The sequence below is a fragment of the Bos mutus genome, chromosome 8, assembly GCF_027580195.1.
Source record: "Bos mutus isolate GX-2022 chromosome 8, NWIPB_WYAK_1.1, whole genome shotgun sequence".
Taxonomy (NCBI): domain Eukaryota; kingdom Metazoa; phylum Chordata; class Mammalia; order Artiodactyla; family Bovidae; genus Bos; species Bos mutus.
Window position 1 is genome coordinate 50,157,961 of NC_091624.1, and position 18,298 is coordinate 50,176,258.

Consider the following 18,298-nt stretch of genomic DNA (forward strand, 5'->3'; position numbering starts at 1 on the left):
TTAAAATAAGACAAATTTATTCTCCTACAGTTCTGGAGGGTCAGAAGACTGAGGTGAAGCTTAAGGAATAATCAAGATGTTGGCAGGGCTTGTTTCTTCTGTAGGCTCCAAGAGATAATCTGCTCCTTAGCTCTTCCAGGTTCTAGAGGCTGCCTACATTTCTTGGCTTGTGTCCCCATCATCTTCTCTCTCCACTACTCCTGTCTCCCTCTTATAAGAAGCCTTGTGATTATACTGAGTCCATTTGGATAATCCAAGATAATCTTCCCATAGCAAGATCATTAAATTAATCACATCTGCAAAATCCCCTTTGCCATGTAGGGTAACATTCACAGGTTGCAAAGATTAGGACACAGACATCTTTGAGAGGCTATTATTCAGTCTGCTATAGTTAGATTCAGGGGTTTTCCTGGTGGCTCAGTGCTAAAGAAGCCACCTACAATGCACGAACTGCAGATTCGATCCCTGGGTTGGGAAGATCCCCCGGAGAAGGAAAACAGCAACCCACTCCAGTATTCTTCCCTGGGAAATCCCATGGACAGAGGAGCCTGGCAGTTTACAATCCATGAGGTCGAAAAAGAGTTGGACATTACTTAGTGACTAAACAACAACAACACAGTTAGATTAGACAAATAAATGGATTGGAATTGCTAAGAAACTTTTGATGAAATAAAGGGGAATGAAAGTTAACTTGCTCACTTGATAATTAAACTCTAAAACTCCAATTGTTAAAAGTATACTATGAATAGAAAAAGCACCTGTAACACAGTAGCGCAGAAATACATCCAAGTATATTTAAAGATTGGTTTAAGATAAATATAGTAAATCAAATAAGGGGATAAAGAAGGAAGTGATTATTTAATATATAGTTCAGTTGGTTAATTATATAAGGACAAATACTTTCCTTTCAACTTAAAAAAATTATAGGTATATTAAAAAGAGTTTAACATTTAGGTGTTTCATCAATAAAGTAGTAAAAGGATATATAAATAAAAATATTTGGTAGTGTTTTAAAAGAATTTCTGAATGTAAAAGCTTTAAAATTCATAAAATAATGAATGAACCTGACTACATTAAATTTTAAGTCTCTAAGTCAAATTTATTATTATATGAATGGCTAATAAGCTCATGAAAAAGTGTTCAATAACCTAAGTCATTAGGGAAGTGAAACTTATTATTACTATAAGCCACCACTAACCCACTAAAGATTTATAACAGCAAATATTGGCAAGGATGTGGAGAAACTAGCACCTCAAGTATTGCTGGTAGGAATGTAAAATGGTATAATCACTCTGGAAAAAAAGTTTGGCAGTTTCTAAAAAAGTTAAATATACACATTATATAATCCAGCAACTCCATTCTTAGATATTTACCCAGGAAAAATAAAAACATGTCTATAAAAAGATTGGTACAAGGATTTTCATTGGGGCATTATTCATAATAGCTAAATATTAGAAACAACCCAAATGTCAGTGGACAGGAGAATGAATAAACCATGGTCCACTCATACAAAGGAATACCACTAAGCAATAAAAAGGAACAAAGTGTTATCAACAGTAACAACATGGCTAAATTTCAAGTTGAGTGAAAAAAGCCAGACAGCAAAGTACACACTTCTTATTCCCTTCACATGAAATGCTAGCACAGCAAGACTGATATATGGTGATAGTGGTTGCCCTTGGCAGAGCAGGCCGGGGCTGAGCATTGACTGGGAAGGGTTATGCGAAACCTTCTGGAGTAAGAGAAATATTCTATACTTTGATAGAAATGTGGGTTACACGGGTATATGCATTTGTCAAAACTCATCAAACATAACATACTGTGTACATTTCAGTAGTAAACAGTGAAAAAAAATAAAATTGGAAGATAAGCAAAAAGTTAGAAGTAATGTTAGTTAAAAATGACAATCTCATAACTTTAATATATAAAGATTATTAGGAAATAAATAAAATTAACATCCTAAAAGGAAAATAAAGTGAATATGAACAGTCTCTCTTTTGGGGAGACTACACACACACACCATACACATACACACACACAGATATGAAAAGAAGTAATAAAATGGTATGGATATATAAATATAATTTATATATATACCTAAATATGAAAGCTGATAAAAATATCTCTATATATAAAAAGTAGTGATAAAAGAAGAATTAAAGCAACTCTAGACATTAAATTAATTGACAAAGATTGTTCAATAATGGTGAAACTATCAATAAATAGCTGTCTGATCTGAAACTAATACAACATTATAAATCAACTATAGTTCAATATAAAATAAACTTCTAAAAATATATATATGTATAAATAAGTAGATAACTATCTGGATAAAGCTGGGGGAAGGCACACAATAACTGGTAACAGTAACAATCAGATCAGATCAGATCAGTCACTCAATTGTGTCCAACTCTTCTCGACCCCATGAATCGCAGCACGCCAGGCCTCCCTGTCCATCACCAACTCCCAGAGTTCACTCAGACTCATGTCCATCGAGTCAGTGATGCCATCCAGCCATCTCATCCTCTGTCGTCCCCTTCTCCACCTGCCCCCAATCCCTCCCAGCATCAGAGTCTTTTCCAATGAGTCAACTCTTCGCATGAGGTGGCCAAAGTACTGGAGTTTCAGCTTTAGCATCATTCCTTCCAAAGAAATCCCAGGGCTGATCTCCTTCAGAATGGACTGGTTGGATCTCCTTGCAGTCCAAGGGACTCTCAAGAGCCTTCTCTAACACCACAGTTCAAAAGCATCAATTCTTCGGTGCTCAGCCTTCTTCATAGTCCAACTCTCACATCCATACATGACCACAGGAAAAACCGTAGCCTTGACTAGACGGACCTTTTTTGGCAAAGTAATGTCTTTGCTTTTGAATATGCTATCTAGGTTGGTCATAACTTTCCTTCCAAGGAGTAAGCGTCTTTTAATTTCATGGCTGCAGTCACCATCAGTAGTGATTTTGGAGCCCAGAAAAATAAAGTCTGACACTGTTTCCACTGTTTCCCCATATATTTCCTATGAAGTGATGGGACCGGATGCCATGATCTTCGTTTTCTGAATGTTGAGCTTTAAGCCAACTTTTTCACTCTCCACTTTCACTTTCATCAAGAGGCTTTTGAGTTCCTCTTCACTTTCTGCCATAAGGATGGTGTCATCTGCATGTCTGAGGTTATTGATATTTCTCCCTGCAATCTTGATTCCAGCTTGTGTTTCTTCCAGTCCAGTGTTTCTCATGATGTACTCTGCATAATCCTCCCTTATTCCAATCTTTTATCTACTCCGCAGCACTGGCCTTGGGAGAAGGGCTCAACAAGCAGAAACGATGACCTGGTTGGAATTCTGAAACACAGGCATGGCTACCCAGTCCACCCAGAGTTCCACCGGGAAGCTCAGAGGTGAAGAACACCGAGTCCAGCATGTTCTCTATGCTGACCATGAATTTTTATCCTAACCGACAAATTCCTTCTCACCTCTCTCTCTGCACCCACTATACCTAGAGTCCTGGCCCTGCAGTGCTCAGGCCACACTAGTCCAAGCCTTTCCAGCCACTGCCTCCCCTGTGTTCTCATGCAAGAGGCTAACTTGATAATCTGAGGAAATAAGGGTTTCCCTGATAACACATAATTTCATTTTCTTTGTACAAGGATGTGCTATCCAGCAAGTGAAGCGAGAAAAAGGACAGATTGTTTGGAGAAGTGAAATTCATTTAATTAACAAACATAAAGAAAACATTAAACTTCATTGGTAATATAAAATGCAAATAAATTAAGATCCTATTTTTACCTATAAAATTAGCAAAAATTAATTTTTATTAACAAACCCAATCTGATAAGAGTATAATGAAATTGGGGGTACTATGTATTATATTGTCCCTTGAGAAAGCAATTTGACAATATGTATTGAAGCATAAAAATGTCCACATTATTGACCCAGCAATTCATCTTCTGAAATGGTACACTAAAGGAAAAAGTCTAGAAAATAAAAGAGAAAAAAGCTTTATATACAAAGATGTTCACAGTCATTTGGAAACAACATAAATAACTCATAAGAATATAGTTAAGTAAATTAGGACACATACAATGAAATATTCTGTAGGCCTTAAAGGAGTGTGACTCATTAGAAATGGAAAAAGCAATTCATTGAAAAATGATCAGCTACCCTCGTCATTAAATAAATGCAATTAAAGCAATAGAGATATACCATTTTTCATTTTTCAGACTGGCAAAGATTAAAAATTTTGTTAATGTCCTCTTGAGAAAATGGAAGCATGCTCATTTACTGTTCATGGGAGTATAAATATTTGTGTGTGTGTGTGTGTACACTATCCAAACACACAGAAAAGTACAGACAGGAATATAATAAACATCTGTGTATCTTTGACTCAAGTTTTGAAATATTAACATCTATAGGGCTTCCCTGTGTGGCTCAGTGGTGGAGAGTCCACCTGCCAATGCAAGAGACAAGGGTTCAATCCCTAATCCGGAAAGATCCCACATGCTACGGAGCAGCTAAGCCCATGCGTCACAATATTGAGCCTGTGCCTTAGAGCCAGGAAGCCACAACTACTGAGCGTATGTGACACAGCTCCTGAAGCCCACACGCCCTGGAGCCCGTGCTCAGCAACGAAAGAAGCCACCACGATGAGAAGCCCAAGCACCGCCAACTAGAGAGTAGCCCGCGCGGCAACAAAGACCCAGCGTAGCCAAAAATAAATTAATTATTTTTTTTTAATCTATATAATTCCTATTTGTCATTATCATTCTTTTTAATTTTTTTAATTTATTCATTTATTTTTGGCTATGCTGGGTCCTCACTGTTGCACGGGTTTTTCTCAAGTTGCAGCGAGCAGGGGCCACTCCCAAGCTGTGGTGCTCAGGCTTCTCATTGTGGTGGCCTCTCTTACTGTGGAGCATGGGCTCCAGGGCACACAGGCTTCAGTAGTTGCAGTTCCTGGGCTCTAGAGCACAGGCTCAATAGTTGTGGAGCAGGGGCCCAGTACTTCCGAGGCATGTGGGATCCTCCTGCACTAGGGGTCGAGCCCGTGTCTCCTGTATTGCGGCGGATTCCTTACCACTGAGCCACCAGGGAAGCCTTGTCACTCTTTTAAAAGTATATTCTCGTGTGTACTCCAAAAATCCCATTTAATAATATACATTCTCTTTAAATGTATATGTTGTTATGCATGTGTGCTGCCTGCATGCTACGTGCCTGCTAAATCGCTTCAGTTGTGTCCGACTCTTTATGACCCCATGGACTGCAGCCCACCAGGCTCCTCTGTCCATGGGATTCTCCAGGCAAGAATACTGGAGTGGGTTGCCATGCCCTCCTCCAGGGCATCTTCCCAACCCAGGGATTGAACCTGCGTCTCCTGTGACAGGCGGGGTCTTTACCACTAGTGCATATACTCCAGTAATTCATTTCCTAGGAATTTAATGGACAAATATAGTTCTTTCAGTGTACAGATACCTGTAGTAAAAATGTACACTGAAATATTATTTCTAATGGTGATAGATTGAAGACAACAGTAAATTCATGTGGTGGAAAACTGATTGAACAGACCCTGCTCCACTCTACAATAGAACACCATCCTGCTTCTGGAACAAAGAGTGATCTCAGTATATGCTGGTGAGGAAGTATCTTTAAGACACATCATTGGGTTAAAAAAGCAAGGGGCAGAACAGAATGCACTGTAGGATCCCACGTGTCTATTTTTAAATATATGCACATATACACTTACATATGCATGAAAAGTTTTTGGAAGAATTCCTGAGAAAACTTTAAAAAGCACTTACCTTGAGGAAGGCAGCCTGAAGGAAAATGAAGACTTTTATTTTACGTCTTTATTCCTTTCTGAATTATGTAAATTGTTTTATCATACACAAATGTTATTTTTGTAATTAAAAAATTAATTTTAAAAGGTAAGTATAAATACTGTAAGGCAAATGGGAAATTCATATGATATAATATTGTCACCAAAACAATTTTTAAAAGATAAATAGTGCACTCCTGTAGCATGGCTGTGTGCAGGAGGTCTTTTGGAGACAAAGGCAATCCTGCTGCCTCTGTCCTTAGTTCCAGCCCTGCCCATCTCCTCCAGCATCTCCTCCCTGTCCCCAAACTTTAACCCCTCCCTTCTGTTCAGTTCAGTTCAGTCGCTCAGTCATGTCCAACTCTTTGCCCTTGCTGCTGCTGCTGCTGCTGCTAAGTCGCTTCAGTCATGTCCAACTCTGTGCGACCCCGTAGACAGCAGCCCACCAGGCTTCCCCGTCCCTGGGATTCTCCAGGCAAGAACACTGGAGTGGGTTGCCATTTCCTTCTCCAAAGCATGAAAGTGAAGAGTGAAAGTGAAGTCGCTCAGTCGTGTCCGACTCAGCAACCCCATGGACTACAGCCTACCAGGCTCCTCCGTCCATGGGATTTTCCAGGCAAGAGTACTGGAGTGGGGTCTTTGCCCTTAAGCACTAACAAAAGATCAAGTGTCTCCTCATTAAGACAAAAACAAAGCAAAAATGCACCAATCTCTCTGGTTCCCCTCACTCTCTAGTTCCTTTCATAGCCCCAAGCTCTACCCCACCCCTCCTTAGCTTTTTTCCAAGCTCATCAGTGGCTTAATTGCTAAATCATGGACACTTTTCCACTGCTGATTTGCTGGAGCTATCTGCAGTGAATCCAATCCTTGTTTCCTCCTTGAAATGTCTCCTCTTGGGGTTTGCGTTGATCTAGACCCTTACTCAGAGAAGGCAATGGCACCCCACTCCAGTACTCTTGCCTGGAAAATCCCATGAACCGAGGAGCCTGGTAGGCTGCAGTCCATGGGGTCGCTAAGAGTCAGACACGACTGAGCGACTTCACTTTCACTCTTCACTTTCACGCAATGGAGAAGGAAATGGCAACCCACTCCAGTGTTCTTGCCTGGAGAATCCCAGGGACGGCAGAGCCTGGTGGGCTGCCCTGAAGCGACTTAGCAGCAGTAGCAGCAGACCCTTACTGCCTGTCCTGGCTCCTGGAAGACTCTTAAGGGCCAGTCTTCTGCCTCTAACGTTACCCTGAACTTGGGCAGGTTGAGCCTTAGTTGTCTTCTCTTGTCTCTTCACAGTCTCCCAAGATGATCTCATCCACTCCTCTAGCTTCAGAATTACCACCTGTGCAATGAAGCTGTCCAGACAGAGCCCATGGATGCCGTAGCATTCGTTGGCCCACATGCATCCCCAGCAACAGTGCCCCATGTCTGCTTTGGAGAATTCCTCTCTCCCCATTCCACATGACCAGAGTGGAAATACCAATCATAATATCACTCCTCCCTCTGCCCCAGTGCTTAGTACCCTTATTCATACCTAGTCCTGGCCAAAGGACTTTGCTGCTGGAAGAAATTAGCCTCTTTCCACTGGTGATACTAAAACCTGTCTGATAGAGAGAAGCTCCCTGCAGAAAGAGGCTGAGACAGCAGAACTGAGAATGTGGACAGACAGACAAAGCTCTAACAACATGGTTGAACCCCTAAATGCAGCCACATCTAACAGGGCCAACCATCCTTTGTACTTTCTACTTACATGAGCAAAGGGAAAAAAATGCCTTTTTGGCTTCATGTAGTTAAAGTTAGGATTATGTCTCTCACAACTAGAAATACCCTGTCTAATACGCTTCCAAATCTATACCCGAGACGTCACATTCATAAACACAACAGTCTGCTGGAAATCCCCACTTGGGAATCACCATGCACCTCAGGCCAGAGCGAAACATGCCTCCCGCTCCCCCAGCAGACCTGCTCCTCCATCTGTGTCTCTTTTCTCAGCCTCTCCAGCCGCTAGACACCCAGGCAAAAACTGAGCCAACAGGAAGCTTAAAATGACAGCTCTTTCTACCCTGTTTGAGGTTTTCTGATTCAATTGTTAAAACATCAAATATTCAGTTGTACAAGCTCCAGGAAACTAGGTTAAAATGGCATCCTTAGAAAGATTGAGGGTCCACTGAACAGGAGCTGTGCATTGATGCCTCAAGCAACTGCTTTCCGAAAGGTTAGACTTGCTCCCACTTCACTGGCCTAGAAATCATTGTTAATGAGTCCACACAGATTGGATTTCACTTTTCTCAAACCTGATACTTTTAGCTAATGGCAGTCTCAACTCTGTCATTAGAAGTGACTTGCTACTCACTGCACACTTCCCACCCCATCCCACCTCTCTTCTAGAATCTTCTGTGCATCTCCGTCACCAAAATGCTCCCGTCATGCAAGATTCATGCCATTTCCTGGACATAATGCACAGGTTCCTGCCCCTAGGGCCTTTCTGACTCTTGTACCTCATCCTTCTTTTTCCACCTCTTCTCTGCTTCCATTCTCCCAGGGTGTGGCTCAATCTCTGTCTCATCCAGGATGTCTTTGTGACAACTTCATGACCAAATAGGGGAAAACATCTTCTTATTCTGAAACCCAAAGTATTCGTTTGTTTTTCTAATGCCTCTGAGAACATACTGCCTTTTTACTGTGTGTTCACAGAGCTTATCTCTCCAGGGAGGCTGTCAAGTCTACTTGAAGCCTTGCCTGAGGCTGGATGGATATCTTCTTCCTCCAGCTCCCACTAAAATGGGGCACCTCTCTCTCACACCGCCTATCACAGTGACTGCCATTGCCTTTTACCAAATCAGGCTCTCCTCTTGAAGGGCAGGGCCAGGAAGATTCATCTTTGTCTTCAAAAGACTAGATGCAAGAATGACGCCTGAAGCTTTTGCCTGATGTCCTCTACTGCTGTCCCCCTAACCAGATGCCCAGGTGCCTGTGTAAGCTTAAATCAATTGAACTCAACCAGAAAGGAGCTGCTGCTGCTACTTTATCTAGGGCAGGAGAGGCAACAGGACACAGTGGGACTCCTCCGGGGACACCAGGAATCAAGGCTAAATGCACGGGCTGGTCACCCCTTCAACCACTGACAGCCCCTGCTCTGGGATCCTGATGGCAGGTTGGCACAAGCCCATCATACTGAAAGCTGCCAAGCCTTTGCACTTAGAAACACTTCAGGAGCTAGAAGAAATATCAGAGAAGACAGGGAGGAGCAGTCTGAGAAGAGGAGAAAAATCGAAAGAGCCAGGTGTTGAGGAACCAAGGAGAGAGTTTCAAGAAAAAGAGAGTGATCTGCAGGGCTAAATGCCACATTGGAGGAGAGGGCTGGAGAAGGAGCCTGAAGACACTGGCTCCCCTGACCTACAGGAAGGGCAGTTTGGCCAGCAGGGATGGGGAAGGCAAGAAGGTGTGGAGACACTGAAATCCTTCAAACCTGCTCCTAATAAAAGGAGAAACTCTAATGCCACTTCCTTCTACCTGCAAAATCCTCTCTACCTTCAGCTTGATATCACCTCTCCATAAAGCTGTTCCCTGCATATCCCCAGAGGGGAGGGATTGCCCTATCCTCCGAGCCTAATGCTTTGACTCTCCTCAAAAGGGATTCATCCTGCTGCGCATCACAGTTACGTGCGGTCTATCCTGTCCTCTAAGCTACGAGAGCAAGATGGACAGCAGGCGGGAAGGAGGAAGGGCAGCGACTCCTGCAGACCCACACAGCATGCTGCGTCCAGGCCTGGATGCTCTCTCTGCCTCTGATCTGAAAGTTCCTAAGGGCTGAACTGGAATGCACTAGTCCCAGGCCCTGAGGGTGAGGCTCAAAGTAGCCATCAGAGGCAAGATGTTTCTTTTCCTTTTAAAAATGTCTGCACAAGACCATAATGAGGTACCACCTCACACCCATTAGGATGGCTACTATGTAAAAGAAACCAGAAATAACAAGGGTTGACTGGGATGTGGAGAAACTGACCTATGCACTGAGATGAGAATGTAAAATGATACGGCCAGTGTGCAAATCAGTATGGTAGTTCCTCAAAAATTAAAAATAGAACTACTATATGATTTAGCAATTCCACTTTGGGGAATATACTCAAAAGAACTGAAAGAAAGATCTCAAATATTTGCACAGCCATGTTCATAGTAGCATATTCACAAAAGGTAGAAGCAGCCCAAGTATTCCATAGATGAAGAAATGGATAAACAAAGTGTGGCCTATTCATACTATGGGATGTTGTTCTTGTTGTTTAGTCACTAAGTCGTGTTGGACTCCTTTGATACCCCATGGACTGTAGCCCACCATACTCCTCTGTCCATGGGATTTCCCAGGGAAGAAGACTGGAGTGATTTGCCATTTCCTTCTCCAGGGGATCTTCCCCACCCTGGAATCAAAGCCATGTCTCCTGCATTGGCAGGCAGATTCTTTACCCCTGAGCCACCAGGGAAACCCACAATGTGATGTTATTCAACCTTAAAAGGAAAGAAATCTTGTCACATGCTATAACACAGAGGGAACTTGAGGATATTATGCTAAATGAAGTAAGCCATTTATAAAAAGGCAATTACTGTATGATTCCACTTATTTGGAGTATCTAGAGTAGTCAGACTCATAGAGGCAGCAAGCAGAAGTGATTTCCAGGAGCTGCAGGGAGGGAAGGATGAGAAGTTTTAATTTAATGGGTACAGAGTTTCCTTTTTGCAAGATGAAAAGAGTTCTAGAGATCAGTTGCACAACAATATGAATATGCTTAACACTACTGAACTGTACATCTAAAAATGGTGAAGGCAGTCAATTTTATGTCACATGTATTTTACCAAAAATTTTTAAAGTATTCAAAATGTGCATTTTACTCCATAATATATCCATCTGACTTTAATATAAAAATGATACATGATTTTTCTCTTCTAAAATCTCTGATGACAACTGATGCTCTAAGAAGATGCTCTGTTTATTCTGACCCAGGAGGGACTCCCAGACACCTGAATCCCTATGAGGGGAGGCCATGTGTCTGACCGTTCCCTGCCCTCCCCATCCCCAGAGCCTCAGATGCTCTCCTGTCACCCAACCAAGCCGCCAAGACTTCCCCCCTCACCACAGTGACTGGCCAAAACTTCAGATTACTCCAGCCCCTAAAGGACAGAACCTAACTCTGCCTACCTCAACAAACTGATGGCAGAGCCAAGGCCAGGGAAGGAAAGTTAAGTGAGATATTAGAATCTGACCAAAAGCAGTTTCTTTGGTTGATTAATTTAATTTCTCAGAGCAATTCCTTTTCCCTTTCCTTGGAGAAACAGAACAAAGGTGCTCAATTATGCTAATACAGTTTTTCCATAATGGTGCAGGAGTGCTGAGGCCATCCTAGGAGAAGCCCAAGGCTGCAACCCACCTCCTCTTCTGATTTCAACCTCAGTCCCTTCTTTCTACACATCACTGAAAGCGAGTTCCCAAAACAGGCCACTCAGCAACCCTATGCCAGACAAATCACTAACCCACATCAGGCAGTCATGCAAGTCTGACCCTGTCACTTTCCTGTCCTCTGTAGTCTCCACTTGCCTCCAGGTCAAATCTGAAACTCTGTAGCCTCATCTCATGCTACCTGCCCCATACACTAGAGGTTCCTGGTTCCTCAAAGTTTTTATGTATTCTGCTCTCTCTGATTCTAAAACTGCTCTCAACCCAGAGCACCACCTCTGTCTCTTTTAGCCCTGGAGCACTTTCTGCCTTCTGCTTTGTTACTGGGTTCAACTGCAGTGGCCCTGAATCTGAGGCTGCTCACAGCTCAGCCTCACCTGAGTATGGCTTATAGGAAACATCAACAAACACTCAGAAAAAATCAACTGGTATAGGCTCCTGGAAGGAGGTTCCCTTAGCTCACCATGGTTTGTGTTCTCTGAAGACAGATCCCAGCACCATAATGGTTCAGGCCGTCGATGGATTCTCCCCCGACCCCAGGATGGTTTAAGTCCTCCTAGAGATTCCCCCAACTGGACCCAAAGAAAGAGGAGCTGTCTGTCCCTTACAGCAAAGCTCTGAGTCGTGGGACCCTGGAGAATGGTCAGTGCTGTGTCCCCTAACATGGAAGAAGCTGTTAGAGAACAGGGCTGACATACAGATACGTGGAGATGAAAGATGGGAGGCGGGGCTTGGCTGCATTCAAGTTCCCGTGTCCCTGAAGTGAACCTGTAAGAGGTGAGAAAGGACTTTCATGATTTAGTGGTTTGGGAAAGTCCAGCTTCTTCCCAATAACCTCCTCTCCCCCTTGTCCTACACCTATGTGAACTGGGTTTCTGTGATAACCAAAAGCATCCTGACTGAGCGAACCAAGCACATTCTGAGTTTGGCCTCTCTCCTAGGGAATCCAGAAGTCAAGCTTGGAGAAATTCCTATAGGAAGAGGTGCCATTAAACTCCTCAACTGGCTGGGGCAACAAGAGGCCTAAACCATGTCTCTGCTCCTTCTTCACCTGCTCTAATTTCCCTCTACCTTCCCTTCTACAGAATTCCATGAAATCCCAAAGGACCTATCCTAACTGGGGGCTGCCTGTCCATCCTCCTTTGTTCCAAGAGCACAAGCCCAGAGGAGTAGCATACTCACTATTACTCACTCCTCTCCTGTGCAGTCTTTGTCCTGAAACCCCACACAGACAGCCTGGCCAACAGAGGAGCCACCAGGAGGGAGTTTGGGTAAGGGCATGGGAATGGGGAAGGGTTTGTCTCAGATGATACACTCACTATACAAGCCAAGAGCTTTCAAAAGTCAATTTAAGGATCCCATCTCAGTGCTGCCTCTCTAGCCCCTCATCCTTAATGAGATGAGACAAGATGAGACAAGACAAGATAATCAGCAGGAGGCAACATAAAGCACCAGATAACTCTTGGCTGGTTCAGAAACCTCAGGCTCTAGTCCCAGCTTTGCCCTGACTGGCCATGTAGCCAAGCAGAAACCCCTTCCCCTCTCTTTCTCCAGCTGCAAAATGAGGGGGGCTGCAAGATTTCTCAGGACCTTTCTAACTCTGATGTTGGTGGATTTCCCTGTTACATGGAAAGGGAGAGGTAACAGGGAATTCCCAGGCAGGGAGGAGAGTATAGAGCACAGATATCAGGGGTATGGAGCCACGTGGCAGGCTGGGATCCCAGTCCCAGGCACAGCCTGCAACCAGTACTTGCCACACCACCCAAGCCCCTCAGTCCAGACAGAAGAGTGACATGGGGGGCCCATACCCAAAGATAAGGCCCTCATAAACAAGTTCTCAGCTCCAGTCCCAGAATGGAAGCCCCTGCAGCCTAAAAAGGCATTTCTCTGCATTCTACTGTGTCTCCTATCCCACTTCATCTTGGCACTTTTGACGGTAGGGAGAAGGGCAGGGAGGACCAGGGGACAAGTCCATAAAACAGGCACCTTGGAGGGAGGCTTTGAGATTAGGGGAGGGAGTACAAGTGCTTGGCTGGGAGACAGGAGTCCCTGCTTCATGGCCCAGTTCTGCCCTGTTTGCTGTGGGCCCCCCTGCAGTCCCATCCCCTCCCCAGGCCCAGGTCTCTGTATAATGAGAGGTGAGAACCCTCCATATCTGACTTTCTGTCTTTCTAGGAGGAGCTCCAGTAATGATTCCAGGTCTCATTCTTAAAGGGATGGTGCAGCTTGATAACTTCATAATCACATGTACCAGTGCATTTGATGACCATCCTGAATAGGAGAGAGAAACAGTCCTTTTCATTCCATTTATAATCTTCAGCCATCCATGGGCAGCCAGGGTGCCTTACAGATGAGACCTGTGCCACCTCCCCATGCCAACCCTGCCACCATTCCCATCCTCAGGAGACAGGCCACATCTTTTAGGTGGCTCAGAAAAGTGGGGCGAGAGGGGTTTGGGCAGAAAAGGAAAGCCAGCAGAGCAGGCAACTCAGCTGATCTAAGAGTCAGCTGTGTGGTCTCAGGTTGGCCAAAAGTGGAGGAATGCGTGGGGTCAAGAAAGGGGAGGCATAAGAAAGGGGAGCTGTGGTCTCCCAGCTTCTCTGCACCCAGAGCATCAGAACTTCCTGGCGGACCCCATGTAAATTCCCTGAGTAAACACTTTCCCATTTAGACGTAGGCCCCAAGGCAGCCCAAAGATGGAAAAAGTGATTTGTGAATTTTATCAACCATACCTTCACTCTATGTAAATAGATGTTCTACTACAAGGTCTAGTTCTACTCCCACTAGACCTTGTCCTCTAAGATCTGGACCCTGTCCTGAGACCTTGCTGATGTTCAATCACTGCGATTGTAAGACATCTGTTACTACAGGTCACTTAAAAGTGAAGTGAAGTCGCTCAGTCGTGTCCGATTCTTTCCAGGCAAGAATACTGGAGTGGGTTGCTATTTTCTTCTCCAGGGGATCTTCTCGACCCAGGGATCAAACCTGGGTCTCCTGCATTGCAGGCAGATGCTTTACCCTCTAAGCCAGAGTAAACTGTTCACAGGTCTACAGGTCACTTACTCTAATATTAATACATCATGCAAAGTAAGTAACTAGATTCATCTTTCTTTAACTTCATGGTGCCTGAGGTTCTCCTTGGTATTTTTAGGATCCCCAGGAGGCGCTCCCATTTCTCTGGGGAGTCCTCTGTCCACTCTAGTGCTACCTGTCTGCACCCAAATCAACCACCTCCTTATCCCCAGCATGTCATCACCTGCCTCCAGGCCTGGCCCTCTCCCCATAGCCCTTATCCCCACCTCCACCCAAAACCATTAACCATTAGAGCCATGTAAGTTCACTGAAGGTCTGAGGGTCATGAAAAGATATTACTTTATGGAATAAGAAGACAATTTAAAATTAAACATCAGGCATCGCTCTTGCTAAAGTTTATCAGCCAGACATACCATGGGGAGTCCCTTATTGCTTCAGCTTCTGGTAAGACTCCAGCCTCCTTACATTTACTTATTTACTTGACTTCCATGCTCTGGGCACCCCTCCTATGTACTGGGGACACACAGAAAATAGCACTAAGTGCCCACTATTTTGAAGCTTACTTTCTAGTAGGGACAGAAGACAAAAGCAAATATATGATGTCAAAATTAATAAAAATTATTCAAAGTACAAAAATAACTCCCTTTCAGCTACAGCATTGTCTAACAAGATGTCATCTGACTTTTCAGGGATGTGCTGTCCAATTGGGCAATAGGGTAGCCACTAAAATTTATGGTGGACATCTAAATTTAATTTTAACTTGTTAACTTTATATTAATTAATGAAATATATTTAATGTAATAAATCACATATTTACATGTAATTTATATTTATATCATATTAAATTATTTATATCATATTTTATTTATATTGCATTATTATATATTACATTGGTATATACAAAGACATAAGGTTTATTTAATGTATCGATTAAATTTATTGATATTTCATTTAACTTAATTAAATATTAAAATTCTATTTCTCAGTCACACCAGCCACATTTCAAGAGCTGACTAGTCCCATGAGAGGCTATCATATTGGGTGGCATAGTTATTTTGAACAGAATGTTTCCTTCATAATAGAAAGTCCTTTTGGACAGCACTGCTCTAGGAAATTAACTTTTGTTTGACTTACTATTTACTATTGATTAGGACCCAGACTCTAAGAAGTAAAATGCTAACTTAAAGAAGATTGATAAGCAGCAAGTGATTTTTGTCCAGCAGAGATGCAAATGGGAAAGTACCCTTTCCTCTGTCTGGAGGAAGGTTGCAGTTTCATTGTGCTATAGGACATTAACCAACTTAGTATCTTAACTTTGCAAACTTATTCCAGCTCTCTTTCTCCATTGATCACGTATATCAGTTTCTCATACTTTCTTTGAACCAATTTTGTCATCCTGTCGATACCCTCACTGTGAGTTAAATAAATCACTGGCACATCCCACTGGATGCTTGTGTGACAGTCATGTCTTTGACTCTTATTATACTTTGACATCAGATAATGATCAGGGCTTGAGAGACATATAAGCAGAGTGAGGAGTTAGAAAGTGACAGTATGCAATTTTAGCTAGGCAGGTCGGGAGGCCTTTCTGAGAAGGTGACATTTGAGCAAAGACAATGAAATCAAGGAGCAGGCTGTTTGGGGATCTAGGGGTCTGTGGCCCAGCAGAGGGGACACAGGTGCAAAGGCAGAGGCTGAGGCTGTCTTATGCTTGGTGTTTGCGGGGAGACGGGAAGTTGGTGTGGGTGGAGCTGTGTGATCCTATGGGATAGGCAGGGACCTGATTTTGTAGGACCTTGAGTCCAGAGTAAGGACACTGGAATCCATTTTACAGATGGTTGAGGATTTTAAGATAAGAGTATAACTTCCTCTCATATTCCAGAGGTAGTGTTGAAAAGCATCCTTTGTGATCTCTCCCGATAAGGCTCTTATGGGTGCAGGTGGCGGGAGGGAGCAGGACACGCTCCACAATGTGCTGAGTCCCATTTATGTAGAAGCACTGTGAGTAGGCCCCTAGAGGTACACAGGGCCTGACCTGAGAGTAACCTCCCCGAACAGCCCCAGCTCCACCCACCTGTGTCGCACCTAAAGGCTCTTAAAAGAGCTTCTCTGAGCAAAGGAGCAATTTTACCTGGAAGAATACTTTGACAGTCCTTCTAAGGTTCCAAAGTAGCTAGCTCTCAAAAGAGATTTTTGTCTCATTCCAGATAGGTGAAGTCGAATTTTCACCAGATGTGGTAGTAGGTCTGGGGCTCAGAGAGGCAGATGAGGTTGCCAGTATGAATCTAAGCATTTGAGATGATAAAGTGAAGATAAGAAGGGCTAATAGAAGGGGGTGAAATTGGAAAGGATATAAAAGCACCTATAAGTGTCCCTAAGGTGGGAGAGCAAGGGCAGAGGGGAGCTGTAGCCAGGGAGTGAGATGTGACAACTGAGATTTCAGCAATGGAGAGGGCCCTGCTGGTTGTGGGTCTTGGCACAATGGTGCCTGCATCAGATGCCAGCTCTGCTACTTGGGACCTGCGTGACCTTGGGCAAATCATACCCTCTCTGTGATATATTTTCCTCATGTATAAAATGGTAGGATAATAATATTGCCTTGGAAGAGTTTGTTTTTGGAGCACCAAATGAGATATCATGCGGAGGCCTTAGAACAGTGCCAAGAAGCTCTACATACATCATCCTGGGAGCTTTACATGCATTATCACATTCTATCCTCCTACAGCCCTGAAAGACAAATGTGATCATCCCCATCTCACACTTCAATCCTTGGCTGGGGTTGAGTTGATCGAGGATTCAGCTAGGCAAGAAATTCTTCCTTTGCTTCAACCAGAGAAGCCTCCTTTCTGTTGGAGGCTTCTCCATGTTGGATTTTCACTGAAGATATTGCTTGACAAAAGGTTGTCACAACTTATAAAATAACACGGATGGAAGGGCTGGAAAGATCTGGTATTGATCACCCTTAAAAGGCTCTTAAGGGATTTCCTTGGGGTCCAGTGGTTAAGACTCTGTGCAGGAGATGTGGGTTTGATCCCTGGCCAGAGAACTAAGGTCCCACATGCCACATGATGCTGTCCTCTCAAAAATAATTTAAAAGAAATGTATAATTTTTTTAAAGGCTCTTAAAATTTTGACACATTTTTGCTCTCAAACCGCACTGAAAACTTCCAAGTAACCCTTAATCTCAGTAGGACCCAGAGAGATCTTTTTCCCCAAGGTCATTGCTAAGCATGTTCCTTTGACATCATACAGATCCACAAATAAACAGAAATGTCAGGGAATCTGGGAGGCTCTGTTTATGGGCACAAAAGCGGAGGGGTTGGTGCAAAGGGAGCAGAGAAAAGGACTACGATCTTGTTCCTTTCCAGATCTCCCTTGCTCACTGGGATGCTGCAGCAACCTGCTTGGATACACTTCAATATGCTCCTGGGAGTGACACACAGAACACAATGATCCGCAAAGCTTATCTGCTCACCCGGGCGGGTCACAGGACGAAGGACAGGGAGAGGGAGAGCCCATTCTGCTCCACCCTCACCCCAGCCACCCCTGTCCAACTCTGTCAGAAGGATGTCCACTTTTATTGCCCCATGTGCCTTCTCTCTTCCCCAGTGGAAGGCAGGATCCTCATGCCTGCTGATGGGCACAGCTGCTCTGGAATAACCCCTACCTTCTGGCACTTTCAGGCCATCACTCATACTGCTTCTTCCACCTGGAAGGGAATGTCCTGAGTCCAGAACCTCTAAACCTCCATTTCCGAATGTGAAAATGACGTGTCTCCCCCATCATTATGTCTAGGAAGTGAGACTTCGGTTAATTTAAAATTTTCTTATTTGTACTTTTCTATATGTCTTGGTTCTGTTGAATTAGCAGTCATTACAAATATAAAAGCAATAAAACTATTATTTTATGTAGATTTCTTCTTTAATTATGGCTACTTACACTTCAGGATCCAGGAATAACTTCCTAAGCCCTAACCAGCACAAACTTCTACCTCTTCCAAGGCCCCAAAGCTCTTCATTTCCCTC